At 50.9% G+C, this 20,367-nt stretch overlaps 1 protein-coding gene across 1 annotated transcript in view; it reads right to left on the bottom strand.

Annotated features, from left to right (window-relative positions):
* The window catches only part of SCRN1 (secernin 1), a 101,715-nt gene extending 81,623 nt beyond the window's left edge, over positions 1–20,092 (bottom strand). Inside the window, exon 1 of the mRNA XM_069212099.1 lies at positions 20,040–20,092. The gene's annotated coding sequence lies outside the window, so the exon portion shown is untranslated. The remainder of the gene's footprint in view (positions 1–20,039) is intronic.
* Positions 20,093–20,367: the final 275 nt, after the last annotated feature.

The raw sequence follows: 20,367 nt of genomic DNA, 5'->3' as shown, positions 1-20,367 counted from the left end.
GTTTTTAATTTTTTCAGTAGATTAGCTGGATCCCGATCTTTCCAGAAACAAGTTTATTTACGCACTCCCTCCTGTTCCTTTAACAGTGAGGTTGAGTCCGCCCAGGTGGCACTGTCCTACCTGGGTGGGTCTAGGTGGTCAAATGATGAAGCATGACACTATGGGGGTTATTCTAACTTTGGAGGAGTGTTAATCCGTCCCAAAAGTGACGGTAAAGTGACGGATATACCACCAGCCGTAGTACGAGTTCCATAGGATATAATGGACTCGTAATACGGCTGGTGGTAAATCCGTCACTTTTCCGTCACTTTTGGGACGGATTAACACCTCCTCCAAAGTTAGAATAACCCCCTATATAGTGTGTGAGACCACCTAGTCCGTAAAAGGAATTTCCTCCCCCCGCTGTTCCTCCCCGCGCATGCACTCTGCAGTTACCTACTGACATTTCCCTTCCAAATAGGAACACATACAACCCAGGGCTACGCTGATATCCGCGACGCCCTCGTTAAGAGAACCCCGTACTTTCTTGTGTATTTTGAACATTAGGGTGGCCCAACCAGATTCTGGTACGCGGAATGTAGAGTTACTCAGTGCCTGAAAAATAAATTTGCGAATTCCACCCAGATGCACTTGAACATGGAAACAGAGAGTTACCCGGTTAACAGGAAAATATTTGTGGTAAAGATCTCGTTGTGAGTTAACTTATTACCTTAACCATGTTTGCAAGAAATAATTCCAATCTAAAATGCATCTATACTGTGATGGAATAAAAAATATTCCACCATCTGCTCAATGGGCCCAATAGAGAGTGACCATGTCATTGCTCTGCAGCCTGCCGTGGGCCTTTCCTCTTCAGTGCCCACCTCGAAGGAGTCTCCTTCAATTCTGATGTTATGAGGGAAACACCACACGTTCTCCAAACTAGAGAATTACAGCAAGCTCCTGGAATGCGCGTGTATGTTTCGCAGCGCTTCTGATAGTTTGCCTGACTTTCCATGTACAGTGCACGCTTTTTCACTGCTCATTCATTTGCTGGCCTCTGGTATTTTACAAAGGGTCACAGCGCTCCCCCAAAACATCATTGTTTAAGCACCTCTTGGATCGGGAGTGCTTGTGGTTCAGTGCCCGGGCGCAGTCTCAGTTCAAAGCCTCTGTGTGGGAGGATGAGCTTCTCACACTTCCTAGCAGCGTGTAAAATAAAATAAAACAGTATACTAACCTTTTGTTTTAAAAGTTCTTCTGTACTCCAGTCCTCTCTGGTCCTGCAGTTCGGCTGCAAGGAGTCTCTGAGTCAACTCTCCTAACCAATCCACACACTACTCTCATGCTGTTAACCAGCATGAGAGAACCACCAAGATTGCTTGGAGCTGGCTGGCTCAACACTCCTACAGGCACTGGAGGCCTGTGCCTGCTCTCCACTGAGCTGTCTAACACAGCTCAGGTGGAGAGGTCTAAAGTGCACGTCAGGTTGGCCGACGCAAGACAGCCGACCAAAGTGGCATTTACACTTTAAACTTCAAGGGCCATATTGATGAAAAAGTGGCAGAGCCAAGCAAGTCACCTTGGTGCGTTACACCGCTGGGAAGGGGCAGGAATGCACAGTATTCAAAGCAATGCACTGGTGCACAATGGGCTGCCTAGCGCACAAGCAGCCCCCTTGCACCATGGTGCAACGGTGCCTGTGTTGCATGCAAGATTGCTTTTGTGCAGGAAGGGGCACTTTCCTGTACAAAAACAACCCTGGGAGGTTTTTCCTCTTTCTATGTGTGCTGTAGCTGCAGGCAGGCACAGGCTCCCAGCCTGCCCTGCGGCCAATCCTGATGCTGCTCGGAGCAGCATCAGGACTGGATGGTAGCGCCCAGCCAGGGTGCTGTCAGGCAGACTGGGAGCCTGTGCATGCTCTCTCCAGCCCGGCAATTGTGCTGCTGAGCTGGAGAGAGCCCTGTACACGTGTGTTTGGCCGGCCCGAGACGGCCGGGCAAACACACAGGCGCTCTGAGGCGAGTGCTGTGCACTCACCCTCACTGCTCGTCAACCCCGTGGCCCTGCTCCTGTAAAAGATAACAATAATAAACAAAGTTTATTATCATTTTCTTTCCAAGGTTTTATCTCTGAGAGAGAGCAAAATAAAAAGATATTTCTTCTTCTTACGCCTCTCCTGGGTAGGCGTATCGTTTTGACACATTCCCAGGTTTACCACTTTTTGTAAATCTGGGAATCAAAATCCATAGATGTTGAGTAAGAACACCCATGCAACATCCATGGAAATGCCTCCCTGCCACAGAGTAATGTGCTGCATTACAGTACTCAAGATTATGAAGCCACGCAGGGCCATGCAAGCTTCATCCGAAGACTCAGGGGCCAGGCTGCAGAGGAGCCAGTCCTGCCCACCCAGTACACCACCACTGTGAGCAGGCTTCGTGGACTCAAGGGCCCAGCTGCACAGGCCTCAGCACTGCACAGCCTTCCCGACTGCCCATTGTGGGTGGCCCCACCCGTTTCACCTGTGTGCCCACCATAAAAAACACTTCTCAAGACGCCACTGTTTCTGCCGCCAAATGTGGCCACTGAATATTATCCTAGAGTAGGGGTACCCTGTCACTACTCACAGTCTCCTTGGAATGCTTGGAAGTGGTTCCCAGCGTGACTTAATACTTAACTTTACCTGAAAGTTGCCAGCTTTCGGTGCCAGCCTTACTTCCCATATGGTGGTGGACCAGGAACTGTAGATCCAGCAAGTGGTTCACCAGCATTTCTGGTGGAGTTACTTCCATGCACTGGAATCTCACCCATCTTGGGGACACAAAATAGGGCGTATATATTGCATGCATGTATGTATGTATGTATTGCATGTATGTATGTATTGCATGTAGTTTTGTATGTATGTATGTATATATGTATGTATTGCATGTATGTATGTATATATGTATGTATTGCATGTATGTATGTATGTATGTATGTGTGTATGTGGTACTTGTATTGCACAAACCTAGCCAAAAGGCAGTGGGCCACCGCCCAGGGCCAAAGTCCAGCATAGAGGCATCGAATGATAGCAGAGGCAGCTTGTGTGTGGACGGTGAATACATAGGATGGAGTGTTCTTTAAAGAGGTGCGTCTTCAACTCTTCCCTAAACTGGAGCAGCACTGGGGGGTCCTCTAGGACACAGGGATGTGTTTCAATCCTGGGCTCAAAGAGGGTTCTTCCCCCCACTTCACAGAAGGACTGTAGGGCATTTGGTATGATAGTACCAGCACTTCACAGAAGGACTGTAGGGCATTTGGTATGATAGTACCAGCACTTCACAGAAGGACTGTAGGGCATTTAGTTGGACCGTCCACCACCTCAAATAAGGGATGCCGTACACTTAGTATGACAGCAGCCAGACGTAACCAAAGGGCTGCAGTACATTTAGATGGACAGTACCAGCACTTTACAAAAAGACTACAGTGCATTTAGCTGAGTGCGGCACTTCTCAGAAGGTCAGCAGTACATTTATCTGGGTTAGTACTAGCACTTCACGAAATGAGAACAGTACATTTAGTATGGCAGTACCAGCACAGAATGGCTGCAGTACAGTTAGTATGACAGTACCAGCACAGAATGGCTGCAGTACATTTAGTATGATAGTACCAGCACTTTACAGAATGACTGCAGTACATTTAGTGTGATAGTACCAGCACTTTACAGAATGACTGCAGTACATTTAGTGTGATAGTACCAGCACTTTACAGAATGACTGCAGTACATTTAGTGACAAGAACAGCACTTTACAGAATGACTGCACTACCTTTAGTGTGACAGAACCAGCAGTTCATGGAATGACTGCAGCACATTTAGTAAGATAGTACCAGCACGTCATGGAATGACTGCAGTACATTTAGTAAGATAGTACCAACACGTCATGTAATAGCTCCAGCATATTTAGTAAGATAGTACCAGCACTTCATGGAACGACTGCAGCACATTTAGTATGATATTACCACCAATTCATGGAATGACTGCAGCACATTTAGGATGATAGTACCAGCACTTCATGGAATGACTGCAGCACATTTGTATGACAGTATCAGTACTTCACAGATAGACTGCACTGCATTCAGTGGGACAGTACCAGCACTTCGTAGAATGACTGCAATATATTTAGTAAGATAGTACCAGCCCTTCACAGAATGATTGCAGCACATTTGGTATGAAAGATTCAGTACTTCAGAGACGGGCTGCACTACATTCAGTGGGACAGTACCAGCCCTTTACAGAATGACTGCAGTTCATTTAGTATGATAGTACCAGTACTTCACAGAATGACTACAGCATATTTAGTATGACGGTGTCGGTACTTTACAGATTGGCTGCACTACATTCAGTGGGACAGTACCAGCACTTTACAGAATGACTTCAGTAGATTTAGTATGGCAGTACCAGCACAGAATGGCTGCAGGACAGTTAGGTGGACAGAAACATCACTTCACAGAATTACTGCAGTACATTTAGTATGATAGTATCAGCACTTCATGGCATGGCTGCAGCACATTTAGTTTGATAGTATCAGCACTTCATGGGAAGGCTGCAGCACATTTGTATGACAGTGCCAGCACTTTACAGAATGACTGCACTACATTCAGTGTGACAGTACCAGCACTTCATGGCATGGCTGCAGCACATTTAGTATGACAGTACCAGCACTTGATGGAATGACTGCAGCACATTTAGTGTGATAGTACCAGCACTTGATGGAATGACTGCAGCACATTCAGTATGATATTACCAGCACGTCATGGAATGGCTGCAGCACATTTAGTATGACAGTACCAGCACTTCATGGAATGACTGCAGCACATTTAGTGTGATAGTACCAGCACTTCATGTAATGACTGCAGCACATTTAGTATGATAGTACCAGCACGTCATGGAATGGCTGCAGCACATTTGTATGACAGTATCAGTACTTCACAGATGGACTGCATTACATTCAGTGGGACAGTACCAGATCTTCATAGAAGGGCTGCCGTACATTTAGTGTGACAGTAGCAGTACTTCTTAGAATGACTGCAGTACATTTAGTATGGAAGATTCAGTACTTCACAGACGGACTGCACTACATTCAGTGGGACAGTACCAGCACTTTACAGAATGACTGCAGTTCATTTAGTATGACAGTACCAGTACTTCACAGAACGACTACAGCATGTTTAGTATGACGGTGTCAGTACTTTATAGATGGACTGCATTATATTTAGTGGGACAGTACCAGCACCTTACAGAATGACTGCAGTACATTTAGTATGACAGTACCAGCACTTACCAGAATGGCTGTTGTTCACATAGAATGACAATACCAGCAATTCATTGAATTACTGCAGTACATTTAGTATGATAGTAACATCACTTTACAGAATGACCCCAGTATATTTAGTGTGACAGTACCAGCACTTTACAGAGTGACTACAGTACATTTAGTTTGACAGTACTGTATCAGCACTCCATACAATGACTACAGTGCATTTAGTGTGACAGCACTGTATCAGCACTTCATAGAATTACTGCAGTACATTTAGTGTGACAGTACCAGCACTTTACAGAATGACTACAGTACATTTAGTATGACAGTGTCAACACTTCCCAGAATGACTGAGCACATTTTGTTGGACAGGACCAGTACTGCACAGAATAAGAAAAGTACATTTTAGTATGACAGTACCAGCACAGAATGGCTGAACTACATTTATGACAGTACCAGTACTTCAGAGGCGGGATGCAGTACATTCAGTTGGACAGTACCAGCACTTCATAGAATGATTACAGTATACTTAGTATGACAGCACCAGCACTTCCCGGAATGGCAAATGCACATTTTGTAGGAAAGTACCATCACTTCACAGAATCAAAACAGAACATTTAGTATGACAGTACCAGGAATTCACAGAACAAGAACAGTACATTTAGTACAATAGTACTGGCATTTCACAGAAGAGCTGTAGGGCATTTAGTTGGACAGTACCAGCACTTCGCAGAATAACTGCAGTACATTTACGGTGACAGTACCAGCACTTCACAGAATGACAACAGTGCATTTAGTGTGACAGTACTGCATCACCACTTCATAGAATTACTGAGGTACATTTAGTGTGAAAGTACTGTATCACCACTTCACAGAATGACTGCGGTACATTTGGTGTGACAGTATCAGCACTTCACAGAATGACTACAGTACATTTAGTGTGACAGTACTGTATCACCATTTCATAGAATTACTGCAGTACATTTAGTGTGACAGTACCAGCACTTCACAGAATGACTGCAGTACATTTGGTGTAACAGTACCAGCACTTCGCAGAATAACTGCAGTACATTTAGTGTGAAAGTACCGTACAAGCACTTTACAGAATTACTGCAGTACATTTAGTGTGACAGTATCAGCACTTTACAGAATGACTGCAGTACATTTAGTGTGACAGTACAGCACCAGTACTTCATAGAATTATTGCAGCATATTTAGTGTGACAATGTCAGTATTTTACAGAAAGGCAGAAATTCATGTAGTGTGACAGTACCAGCACTTCACAGAAAAGCAGCAGTTCATGTAGTGGGACAGTACCAGCACTTCACAGAATGACTACAGTATATTTAGTGTGACAGTGCTGTATCAGCACTTCATAGAATTACGGCTGTACATTCAGTGTGACAGTACCAGCACTTTACAGAATGACTACAGTGCATTTAGTGTGACAGCACCAGCACTTCACAGAATGACTACAGTATATTTAGTGTGACAGTACTGTATCAACACTTCATAGAATTACTGCTGTACATTTCATGTGACAGTACCAGCACTTCACAAAATGACTGCAGTACATTTAGTGTGACAGTACCAACACTTCACAGAATGACTACAGTATATTTAGTGTGACAGTACTGTATCATCACTTCATAGAATTACTGCTGTACATTTTGTGTGACAGTACCAGCACTTCACAGAATGACTACAGTACATTTAGGGGGTCATTCTGACTTTGGCGGGCGGCCAAAGTTACCCCGTCGAAAGACCGCTCCTCAGTCAAAAGACCGCGGGGGTCATTTCGACTTTCCCGCTGGGCCGGCGGGCAACCGCCAATAGATCGCCCGCCGGCCCAGCGGGAAAGGCCCTGCAACAATGAAGCCGGCTCCGAATGGAGCCGGCGGAGTTGCAGGGGTGCGACGGGTGCAGTTGCACCCGTCGCGATTTTCACTGTCTGCAATGCAGACAGTGAAAATCCTTGTGGGGCCCTGTTAGGGGGCCCCTGCACTGCCCATGCCAGTGGCATGGGCAGTGCGGGGGCCCTGTTAGGGGGCCCCACGACACCCGTTCCCGCCATCCTGTTTCTGGCGGTGACCAGAAACAGGCTGGCGGGAAGGGGGTCGGAATCCTCATGCATGCAAGCAGCGCCGCCATGGAGGATTCCCCCAGCCGGGGGAAATCCGGCGGAAAACCGCCGGACCCGGCTGGGCGACCGCGGCTTCAAAGCCGCGGTCGGAATACTGAATGAAGCACCGCCAGCCTGTTGGCGGTGCTTCAGCCGGCCTCCACCCTGGCGGTCATAGACCGCCATGGTCTGAATGAGGCCCTTAGTGTGACAGTACTGTATCACCACTTCATAGAATTACTGCTGTATATTTAGTGTGACAGTACCAACACTTCACAGAATCACTACAGTACATTTAGTGTGACAATACCAGCACTTCACAGAATGACTACAGAACATTTAGTGGGACAGTACTGTATCAGCACTTCATAGAATTTCTGCAGTACATTTAGTGTGACAGTACCACCACTTTACAGAATGACTACAGCACATTTAGTGTGACAGTACCAGCACTTCACAGAATGCATATAGCACATTTAGCGTGACAGTACTGTATCAGCACTTCATAGAATTAGTGCAGTACATTTAGTGTGACAGTACCAGCACTTTACAGAATGACTACAGTATATTTAGTACGATAGTACTGTATCAGCACTTCATAGAATTACCACAGTACATTTAGTGTAACAGTACCAGCACTTCACAGAATGACTACAGTACATTTAGGGGGTCATTCTGACCCCGGCGGGCGGCGGGAGCCGCCCGCCTGGAGGGAACCGCCAGGATACCGCTGCGCGGTCAAAAGACCGCCGCGGGTATTCTGGGTTTCCCACTGGGCTGGCGGGCGACCGCCAAAAGGCCGCCCGCCAGCCCAGTGGGAAACACCCCTCCATGAGGATGCCGGCTCCGAATGGAGCCGGCGGAGTGGAGGATGTGCGATGGGTGCAGTAGCACCCGTCGTGAATTTCAGTGTCTGCTGAGCAGACACTGAAATTCAAAGTGGGGCCCTCTTACGGGGGCCCCTACAGTGCCCATGGGCACTGCAGGGGCCCCCAGGGGCCCCACGACACCCCTCACCGCCATCCTGTTCCTGGCGGGCGGAACCGCCAGGAACAGGATGGCGGTGAGGGGGTCGGAATCCCCATGGCGGCGCAGCAAGCTGCGCCGCCATGGTGGATTCCCATGGGCAGCGGAAAGTCGGCGGTACACCGCCGACTTTCCGCTTCTGCCCGCGGCTGTACCGCCGCGGTCAGAAAACCCGGCGGAGCACCGCCAGCCTGTTGGCGGTGCTACCGCCGACCCCGGCCCCGGCGGTCCGTGACCGCCGGGGTCAGAATGACCCCCTTAGTGTGACAGTACTGTATCAGCAGTTCAAAGAATTACCACAGTACATTTAGTGTGACAATACCAGCACTTTACAGAATTACTACAGTACATTTAGTGTGACAGAACTGTATCAGCAGTTCACAGAATGACTACAGTACATTTAGTGTGACAGTACTGTATCAGCACTTCATAAAATTACTGCAGTACATTTAGTGTGACAGTACCAGCACTTACAGTACATTTAGTGTGACAGTACTGTATCAGCACTTCATAGAATTACTGCAGTACATTTAGTATGACAGTACCCGCACTTTACAGAATGACTACAGTAATTTAGTGTGACAGTACTGTGTCAGCACTTCATAGAATCACCACAGTACATTTAGTGTGACAGTACTAGCACTTTATAGAATGACTGCAGTACATTTAGTGTGACGGTACTGTAACAGTACTTCATAGAATGACTGCAGTACATTTAGTGTGACAAGACCATTACTTTAAAGGATGATTATAGTACATATAGTGTGACAGTACTGTATCAGCACTTCATATAATTACTGCAGTACATTTAGGCCCTCATTACAAGATTGGCGATAATGACCGCCTACCGCCACGGCAGCGCCCACCAACATACCGCCGCCGTCGCTACCAGCCTGCACCGCTTATTATGACCACCGGCGGTATACCGGCAGGAATCCAGCGGAACACCGCAGACTGCCATAGCAGCGGTCGTCAGTAAGGCGAGAAGCAGGACTGGGGTGAGCGATGCATCAGAGAAGCAGGTCTGGTCTGAGCTAGGCATCAGAGGAGCAGGATGGGGGGGTGAGCGAGGCATCAGAGAAACAGGACTGGGGTGAGCGAGGCATCAGAGAAGCAGGATGAGGGGTGAGCGACACATCAGAGGAGCAGGATGGGGTGAGCATGGCATCATGGAAGCAGGACGGGGGTGAGCGACGCATCAGAGGAGCAGGATGAGGGGTGAGCGAGGCATCAGAGAAGCAGGACTGGGGTGAGCGAGGCATCAGAGGAGCAGGATGGGGGGTGAGAGACACATCAGAGGAGCAGGCTGGGGTGTGAGCGACGCATCAGAGGAGCAGGTTGGGGTGAGCATGGCATCATGGAAGCAGGACGGGGGTGAGCGAGGCATCAGAGAAGCAGGACTGGGGTGAGCGAGGCATCAGAGAAGCAGGATGAGGGGTGAGCGACGCATCAGAGGAGCAGGATGGGGTGAGCATGGCATCATGGAAGCAGGACGGGGGTGAGCGACGCATCAGAGGAGAAGGACTGGGGTGAGCGAGGCATCAGAGAAGCAGGACTGGGGTGAACGATGCATCAGAGAAGCAGGACTGGGGTGAGCGATGCATCAGAGAAGCAGGTCTGGTGTGAGCTAGGCATCATGGAAGCAGGACGGGGGTGAGCGACGCATCAGAGGAGCAGGATGAGGGGTGAGCGAGGCATCAGAGAAGCAGGACTGGGGTGAGCGAGGCATCAGAGAAGCAGGACTGGGATGAGCGAGGCATCAGAGAAGCAGGATGAGGGGTGAGCGACGCATCAGAGGAGCAGGATGAGGGGTGAGCGAGGCATCAGAGAAGCAGGACTGGGGTGAGCGAGGCATCAGAGAAGCAGGACTGGGGTGAGCGAGGCATCAGAGAAGCAGGATGAGGGGTGAGCGACGCATCAGAGGAGCAGGATGGGGTGAGCGAGGCATCAGAGGAGCAGGATGGGGTGAGCATAGCATCATGGAAGCAGGACGGGGGTGAGCAACGCATCAGAGGAGCAGGATGAGGGGTGAGCGAGGCATCAGAGAAGCAGGACTGGGGTGAGCGACGCATCAGAGGAGCAGGATGGGGGTGAGCGACGCATCAGAGGAGCAGGATGGGGTGAGCGACGCATCAGAGGAGCAGGATGGGGTGAGCATAGCATCATGGAAGCAGGACTGGGGTGAGCGAGGCATCAGAGGAGCAGGATGAGTGGTGAGCGACGCATCAGAGGAGCAGGATGGGGTGAGCATGGCATTATGGAAGCAGGACGGGGGTGAGCGAGGCATCAGAGGAGCAGGATGGGGGGGTGAGCGAGGCATCAGAGGAGCAGGATGGGGGTGAGCGAGGCATCAGAGGAGCAGGATGGGGGTTGAGCGAGGCATCAGAGGAGCAGGATGGGGGCTGAACGAGGCATCAGAGGAGCAGAATGGGGGTGAGCGAGGCATCAGAGGAGCAGGATGGGGGGTGAGCGAGGCATCAGAGAGGTAGCCTTGTGTGCCTCCTGGATGTCAGGGGAGCCACAAAGGTTTCTTGCTCGTGACCCATTTTGAAATATTCCTAATACTAATTTACAACTATTTAAATGCTGCTCCATGTTAGAAGGCATTTGATATTGTGGAGAAGTTCCTTTTATAATTCCTGGACCACAGTAAAATTGTCACTTTGTTCATATTATAAAATCCCCTCACAGCAGTGAAGGAAAGGAGAAGAGAACCCCAATCTCCATGTCAAACATGCGGCACTTTGTCAGAGACATCGTGTGGCACTTTACCCGTCTTTGAGGTATCAGGAAATGCAACAAGATAATAAAAACTCAACTTAAAGGCCTCTTCCTTGCTAATCCCCTCCAGCCCTTCTGTGGGGTGCTCGCCCCGTACCCGCTCTTCCAGTAGTTGTCACACACCTGTCTGTTGTAATGACCATTCTGTGGTAAGGGGTGCACCCCCCCCAACATACTGACAGCATCAAACTCAGGGACAGGAAATGTTATTGGTGTGGAGAGGGAGAAAGAGAGAGGGGGGTGAGAAAGGGGGGGAGAGAGAAAGAGAGATGGGGGAGCAGAGGAATTGAGGGAGAGAGAGCGAAAGAAAGGGAGAGAGAGGGGGAGGGAAGGAGAGAGGATGGGAGAGAGAGTGAGACAGAGAGAGAGGAAAAGAGGAAGAGGGAGAGAGAGCGAGTGGGAGAGAGAGGCAGAGAGAGAGGGAGAGAAAAGGGGGAGGGGCAAGAAGAGGATGGGATGAAAAAGAGAGGGAGGGCGACAGATAGAGAGAGACGATGGATGAGAAACTGGGATGATGGAGGAGAAGTAGGGATGATGTATAATGGATGAGAAGTAGGAATGATGGATGAGAAGTAGGGAGGATGGAAGAGAAGCAGGGATGATGGAAAAAAAGTATGGATGATGGATGAGAAGAAGGGATGATGTATGATGGATGAGAAGTAGGGATGATGGATGCGAATTAGGGATGATGTATGATGGTTGAGAAGTAGGGATGATGGATGAGAAGTAAGGATGATGGAAGGGATGATGGATGAGAAACAGGGATGATGGATGAGAAGTAGGGATGATGTATGATGGATGAGAAGTAGGAATTAGGGATGAGAAGTAGGGATGATGGAAGAGAATTAGGGATGATGGATGAGAAGTAGGGATGATGTATGATGGATTAGAAGTAGGGATGAAGGATGAGAATTAGGGATGATGGAAGAGAATTAGGGATGATGGATGAGAAGTAGGGATGATGTACAATGGATGAGAAGCCGGGATGATGGAAGAGAAGTAGGGATGATGAATAATGTATGAGAAGTAGAGGTGATGGGTAAGAAGCAAGGATGATGGAAGAGAAGCAGGGATGATGGATGAGGAGTAGGGATGACGGATGAGGAGTAGGGATGATGGCTGAGTCATGAGAAGTAGGAATGATGGAAGATTGATGAGAAGTAGGGATGAGAAGCAGGGATGAGGGATGAGAAGTAGGAATGATGGAAGAGAAGTATGGATGAGAAGCAGAAACGAGGGATGAGAAGCAGGGATGATGGAAGAAAAGCAGGGATGATGGATGAGAAGAAGGGATGATGTATGATGGATGAGAAGTAGGGATGAAGGATGAGTATTAGGGACGATGGAAGAGAAGTAGGGATGATGGAGGAGAAGCAAGGATGATGGAAGAAAAGTAGATGATGGATAATAAGCAGGGATGATGGATGAGAAGTAGGGATGATGTATGAAGGATGAGAAGTAGTGATGATGGATGAGAAGTAGGGATGATGGAAGAGAAGCAGGGATGATGGATGAGAAGTAGGGATGATGTCTGATGATGGATGAGAAGTAGGGGTGATGGATGAGAAGCAGGGATGAGAAGGAGGGATGATGGATGAGAAGTAGGGGTGATGTATGATGGATGAGAAGTAGGGATGATGGATGAGAAGTAGGGATGAGAAGTAGAGATGATGGATGAGAAGCAGGGATGAGATGCAGTGATGAGAAGTAGGGATGATGGATGAGAAGCAGGGATGATGTATGAGAAGTAGGGATGATGTATGATGGATGAGAAGTAGGGATGATGAATGAGAAGCAGGAATGAGGAGTGAGAGGAGTGAGGAATGAGGATGTCCTAAAATGGATGCCATACAAGCAAGCACGCCACCGACATCTGGGTCACCATTTCCACCCTTACCCCCGAGGTAACGTTCATCACCGAAACCTGGATCACCACAGCTTCCACACTGGACATCCCTACAGCAATACCTAGCAGCTATAAGATGACACACCAGACCCGCACAAACAAACTTGGAGGCGGCAGCGCCATCACATACAAGGAATCGATCTCCTGAACCGTCACTGACAACCAGGCCATGCCATTCATGGAACACATGAACTTCCAGCTCCACACGGACAACACCACCACCCTCAAAGGCACCCTCGCCTACAGACCACCATGACCACGGCCTGGAATCAGCAACACAATTGTTGAATTAATCACTCCACTTGCCATAGAATCCAAACACTTCATCTTCCTTGGAGACCTCAACTTCCACCTTGATGACCCAACCGACACCAACTCCACCCTCCTCCTGGAAAAACTACACAACATCGGCCTCAAGCAGCTATTTACCGATCCCACGCGCATAGCAGGACACACGCTGGACCTCATTTTCTCTTCTAGCAACAGAATCAGGTACACCCACACCTCGGACCTCACCTGGTTGGACCACTCCATCGTACATTTACCATCTCTGGACATACGCGTACCATCGCCAACCTCCACAGCGCACCCTACCGCAGCTGGAACAAGGTTTCTCAGCAACAACGGGCTGACGCCCTCACCACCACTCAGCCCAGCTAGCCCCCCAACCTGCACCACGCGGTACAGAACTTCAATGACTGGATCACCAACGCTGCTAACTAAGTGGCCCTCACCAAACCAGCACACGGTCTCAGACCAGGCAAGCCACTTGGTACACTCAGGAACTCAGCTCCACCAAACGCAGATGCAAACAACTCAAGAGAAGATGGCGCACCAGCAAGAACAAAATCAAAAGAGCCGCTTTCAAAGCAGCCCTCAAAGGCTACCACCAACAGATCAGAGCAGCAAAGAGGGAGGCCCTGACCTTTCGGATAGGCACTAGCGCCAACCGAACCAAGGAACTCTTCACCATTGTCAGAGATTTCACCCACCCCGCAGCAGCCGAAAATGCAATCCCTGTATCACAGAAGCTTTGCGACGCCCTCGCCAACCACTTCCAAAACCAAATAGAAAGCATTTACATGAACAACCCTCAACCCCCCAACTCCCTCAATCCCCAACCAACCACCACTACCGACCACCTGCTCAACGCCTGTAAACAACTCAGTGACACGGACACAACAGTCCTTGTGAGCTCCATCCACTCCGAAGCACCCACCGACCCCCAACCCCACTGACTCTTCAACCTCTGAAGAAACAAGATTAGTTGCCAATTCCCCACAATCATCAACATCTCACTGGCCAGGGCCACCTTTCCCGATGCCTGGAAACACGCTGAGGTCAGACCCCTTCTCAAGAAACCCTCGGGTGACTCCAACAAACTATAAAACTACCGACCCATCTTGTTACCCGCCAAAGTCCTGGAACAGGCTGTCAACCTCCAACTCACTGAACACTTGGAGAGAAACAACCTACTGGACCCATCTCAGTCTGGTTTCAGGAGCAACCACAGCACCGAGACAGCTCTGATCACTGCCTCAGATGACATCCGAGCCATACTCGACAAAGAAGATCCGCCTCACTCATCCTGCTTGACCTATCAGCCGCCTTCGACATGGTCTTCCACCATCCACTGCCAGATGGGAATCACGAACAACGCGCTCAATTGTATGGTATCCTTCCTCACAGGATGCACTCAAACAGTCTGCCTCCCTCCCGTCACATCACAAACCAAGCATAACATCTGCGGCGTTCCGCAGGTCTCGTCCCTCAGTCCCCCCACACACTCCAATATCTACATGGCTCCACATGGCTCCTCTCGCGGACAAAGTCAGATCGCATGACATCACCTACGCCGACGACACTCAGCTCGTCCTATTACCCTCCACTGACCCAAACACTACCAAGACAAATTTCCACAACTGCATGAAGAACGTTGCAACATGGATGAAGGACAACCTGCTTAAAGATGAACACAGACAAGGTGTAAGTTCTCATCTTCGGCAAAAAAACACTGCCCTCTGGAACGACTCCTGCTGGCTGTCAGAGGCACTACCCCATGACAAAAGACCATGCCCGAAGCCTCTGCATCATTCTAGACAGTGAGCTCTCCATGAGACGTCAAGTTAACTTCGTCGCCTCAGCCTGCTTCCACACGCCACTCATACTCCAGAAGGTTCTCAAGTGGCTCCCCACGAACACAAGAAAGACAGTCACTCCTGTCCTCATCACCAACCATCTTGACTACGGGAATGCACTCTATGTAGGCACCACCACCAAACTTATGCAAAGACTCCAATCAATACAAAACGCAGCCGCCGGACTGATTCTCGACCTGCCCAAGAGAGCCAACATCTCCTAGCACCTGAAAGACCTCCACTGGCTCCCCGTCCAGAAGAGATGCCACTTCAAGCTCCTCACCCACGCCTACAAAGCCCTCCACGACCAGGGACCCGCCTACCTGAACCGACGTCTGAATTTCCACCAACCCGCAGGAAACTCCGCTCCGCACACCTTGGCCTCGTGCAGATTCCCCGCACTTGCCGCTGCTGCGCTGGAGTACGGTCCTTCTCCCACCTCACCCCTGAGGCCTGTAATCCCTCCACCCCTACGCCCCCCTACTTCCCCTACGTTGACCGATTTCAGGAAAGGGCTCACGACCTGGCTTTGCGAGTGAAGACCTGATCTCAGCGTCTGGATACCCACATGGGTGAATCCCCGCTTTACAAATACATGACTGATTGATTGATTTGAGAGAGTTTGGGCCCCTCAGACCTGGCCAGACACTGCTGGAGACAGTCTGGAGCCCTCAGACCTGGTCAGACACTGGTGGAAACAGTGGCCCCTCAGACCTGGTCAGACACTGCTCGAGAGAGTCTGTGCACCTCAGACCTGGTCAGACACTACTGGAGAGAGTCTGGGCCCCTGAGACCTGGTCAGTCACTGCTTGGGACAGTCTGGGCCCCTCAGACCTGGGGATGGGGTATGAACCCCACCAGGATGCAGAGGTGTCTGGACACTGCTTGGGAAAAGCAGAGAATGTGAGGGGAATAGGTGTCTGGGTAGGCAGGGACATCTGGACTGTGGATGGTGCAGGAATATCTTGCAGAAGGGGCAGGGTGTGTAGGTGTGTGTTTACAACACCAGGTATTGATGCTTGTAAATTGGGGTCAGTGGTGTCTGGACACTGAGAGAGCAGGGATATCTGGACTTCGGGGGTCAGTCGTGCAGTGGCATAGCAGAACATGATGGGGCCCCCCTGCAAAGTGTGTTGAGGGGCCCTTGAGCCTCCCATATCTCACAGACATTCATTAGCCTTGGACAGAATGGGGCCCCTTGAGGAATTGGGTGGCCCCTGAAGGGGTTGGAGGGCACCAGAGGTGGGGGAGGAGGGTATTACGCTCCTGCAGTCACCACTGTTAAGTTAAAAGTAAGAAGTACGGACAGTTGTGTAGCAAGGGTGTCCGGACACAGGGGTAGGAGAGATGGGGCCAGATGTATCACAGTACCGTCTAGCTTTTCCTAAATAGCGAATTTTAAGAAATCGCTATTTGAGAAATGCAAAATGGTATGTATGAAAATAGTGATTCCCTAATTGCAATTTCTTAAAATTCGCAATCGCTATTAATGAATGGGACTCCATTCATCCCTATGGGCGTGCAGGCCCATAGGTGCGAATGGTTTTGCATTTCCTAATTTGCGAATTCCTTCTAGGAATTCACAACGTAGGTCATTTTAAATCCAAGAGCGCTGGGGGCCTAAGGCCCCTTTGATGCACCCCCACAAAACAATGTGCACCTGTACAGCGCACACATGTACATGGCACTTTAAAGAATCCATTTTCAAAGCAGTCTTGGAATTAGTGGTAATTGCATTTCTTAAATGCCCAGGTTGCATTTAGGAAATGCATGATACATGTGCATAGGTGATCGCAAATAAATATTCCCTATTTGCGATTGCCTATTTAAGGAATCGTAAATCGCAATTTGCGATTCGCAAAAATCGAGTCGCAATTTTAGGGAATCACTGTTTTAGCGATTCCTTAAAATTGCACTGCGAATGCCTTTCATAAATCCCGAAAGGCTATTTTGCATTCGCAAAAGGTGAAATTTTGCGATTTGCACCGTTTGCAAATGCAAAATAGTTTGATACATCTGGCCCATAGTTCTGTACTGAGGGTCATCGGTAAATGTTTGGAGCTGTGGGCTGGGAGCAGGTGTGTGTGAGCACATGAAGAGCAGGGGTGTCTGGGCACCGGGACAGCAGGGGTGTCTGGGCACCGGGACAGCAAAGATGTCTGGGCACCAGGACAAGTATCTGGGCACCTGGACAGCTGGGGTGTCTGGGCACCGGGACAGCAGGGGTGTCTGGGCACCGGGACAAGTGTCTGGGCACCTGGACAGCAGAGGTGTCTGGGCACCCGGACAGCAAAGATGTCTGGGCACTGGGACAGCAGGGGTGTCTGGGCACCGGGACAAGTGCCTGGGCACCGGGACAGCAAGGATGTCTAAGCACCTGAGAGCAGGGATGTCTGGACACAGGGAGAACAGGAGTGTCTGGACACAGAAAAGCAGGGATGTCTAGACCCCAGTAAGCAGTGATGCGTGGATACCAGAGAGCAGGGATGTCTGGACACCAGTAGACCAGGAATGCCTCGACATCAGGAGAGCAGGGGTGTCTGAACACTGGCAGAGCAGGAGTGTCTGGGCACAAGGACAGCATGGATGTCTGGACGCCAGGAGAGCAGGGATGTCTGGACAACGGAAAGCAGCGAATGTCTGGACAACGGAAAGCAGCGAGTGTCTGGACAAGGGAGAGCAGAGATGTCTGGACAAGGAAGAGCAGGGATGACTGGGCCCCGGGACAGCAGGGGTCCCGGATATCTGGGCACCAGGCCAGTGCAGAAACATTTGGACAGAAGGGAGTTGCATGTCTGCTCGGCTGGGGGAGGGGTAGTCGGGCTGTCTGGACATGGGGCACACAGCAGGCAGGGCTGTTGTAAGTTGACAGTAAGGATGTTTGGGAGAAGGGCAGGGCAGAAACAGTTGGGCAGAATGGACATTGATGTCTGTTCAGAAGTGGGAGAGGGGGTGGAATGTCTTCCCAGTGGGGGCGAGGGCAGGGTTGTCCGCACTCTGCGGGGGCAGCGATGTGTGGGGAGCGCTGTGTGTTTGGACAGCGAGGACAGGGATGTCTGGTGAGGCTGGGACAGGGAGCTTGGGGCAGGGCTGTCTGGGCTGCCTGGTGAGCTTGGGACAGGGCTGCCTGGTGAGCTTGGGACAGGGATGTCTGGTGAGTTTGGGACAGGGCTGTCTGAGGAGCTTGGGTCAGGGATGCCTGGTGAGCTTGGGACAAGGATGTCTGGTGAGCTTGCGACAAGGCTGTTTGAGGAGCCTGGGCATTGTGAGCTTGGGACAGGGCTGTCTGGGGAGCTTGGGTCAGGGATGCCTGGTGAGCTTGGGACAGGAATGTCTGATGAGCTTGGGATAGGGCTGTCTGAGGAGCCTGGGACAGTGTGAGCTTGGGACAGGGATGTCTGGTGAGCTTGGGAGTGGGGAGAGGGCTGTCTGAGGAGCTTGGGTCAGGGATGCCTGATGAGCTTGTGACAGGGATGTCTGGTGAGCTTGGGACTGGGATGTTTGGTGAGCTTGGGACTGGGATGTCTGGTGAGCTTGGGACTGGGATGTCTGGTGAGCTTGGGACTGGGATGTTTGGTGAGCTTGGGACTGGGATGTCTGGTGAGCTTGGGACAGGAATGTCTGGTGAGCTTGGGATAGGGCTGTCTGAGGAGCCTGGGACAGTGTGAGCTTGGGACAGGGATGTCTGGTGAGCTTGGGAGTGGGGAGAGGGCTGTCTGAGGAGCTTGGGTCAGGGATGCCTGATGAGCTTGTGACAGGGATGTCTGGTGAGCTTGGGACTGGGATGTTTGGTGAGCTTGGGACTGGGATGTCTGGTGAGCTTGGGACTGGGATGTTTGGTGAGCTTGGGACTGGGATGTCTGGTGAGCTTGGGACTGGGATGCCTGGTGAGCTTGGGAGAGGGCTGTCTGAGGAGCCTGGGACAGTGTGAGCTTGGGACAGGGATGTCTGGTGAGCTTGGGAGTGGGGAGAGGGCTGTCTGAGGAGCTTGGGTCAGGGATGCCTGATGAGCTTGTGACAGGGATGTCTGGTGAGCTTGGGACTGGGATGTTTGGTGAGCTTGGGACTGGGATGTCTGGTGAGCTTGGGACTGGGATGCCTGGTGAGCTTGGGAGAGGGCTGTCTGAGGAGCCTGGGACAGTGTGAGCTTGGGACAGGGATGTCTGGTGAGCTTGGGGCTGGGATGCCTGGTGAGCTTGGGAGAGGAGAGAGGGCTGTCTGAGGAGCCTGGGACAGTGTGAGCTTGGGACAGGGATGTCTGGTGAGCTTGGGAGTGGGGAGAGGGCTGTCTGAGGAGCTTGGGTCAGGGATGCCTGATGAGCTTGTGACAGGGATGTCTGGTGAGCTTGGGACTGGGATGTCTGGTGAGTTTGGGACTGGGATATCTGGTGAGCTTGGGACTGGGATGCCTGGTGAGCTTGGGAGAGGGCTGTCTGAGGAGCCTGGGACAGTGTGAGCTTGGGACAGGGATGTCTGGTGAGCTTGGGAGTGGGGAGAGGGCTGTCTGAGGAGCTTGGGTCAGGGATGCCTGATGAGCTTGTGACAGGGATGTCTGGTGAGCTTGGGACTGGGATGTTTGGTGAGCTTGGTACTGGGATGTCTGGTGAGCTTGGGACTGGGATGCCTGGTGAGCTTGGGAGAGGGCTGTCTGAGGAGCCTGGGACAGTGTGAGCTTGGGACAGGGATGTCTGGTGAGTTTGGGGCTGGGCAGTGGGGTGAGAGAGCTGTTCTGTCTCTATGAGGTGCCCCTTAGGAGCTCTGCACCTGCCTCGCCGCCCCCTCCTCACCTGTGTTCGCCGCCCGGCACCGCTGCTTCCCCCGTCCGCGCGCTCCCGCAGCCCCGCCCTAGGGCGCGCTCCCGCGGCTGGTCCTCCCTCTCTCCTCCTCGGATGCTCTGCGCAGGCGCACTGGCGCCCTCTGCATCCTGCCGGATGCCTTAGAAAGGAGGTCAGGACATTGAGGGTCAGGGGCGTAGGGAGGGAAATGAGCGGCGCATGGGGGTAAGAGGAAGGAGAAACACTGAGGGTACTAGCTGAGTGAGCACCGAGAGAGGTACAGAGGGGGTACTGGGGTACACAAGAGGGACACTGAGGGCAGCAACCAGTGACGGGTGCA

The sequence above is a fragment of the Pleurodeles waltl genome, chromosome 10, assembly GCF_031143425.1.
Source record: "Pleurodeles waltl isolate 20211129_DDA chromosome 10, aPleWal1.hap1.20221129, whole genome shotgun sequence".
NCBI classification, from domain to species: Eukaryota; Metazoa; Chordata; class Amphibia; order Caudata; family Salamandridae; genus Pleurodeles; species Pleurodeles waltl.
This window is presented reverse-complemented; position numbering and strand designations above follow the sequence as displayed.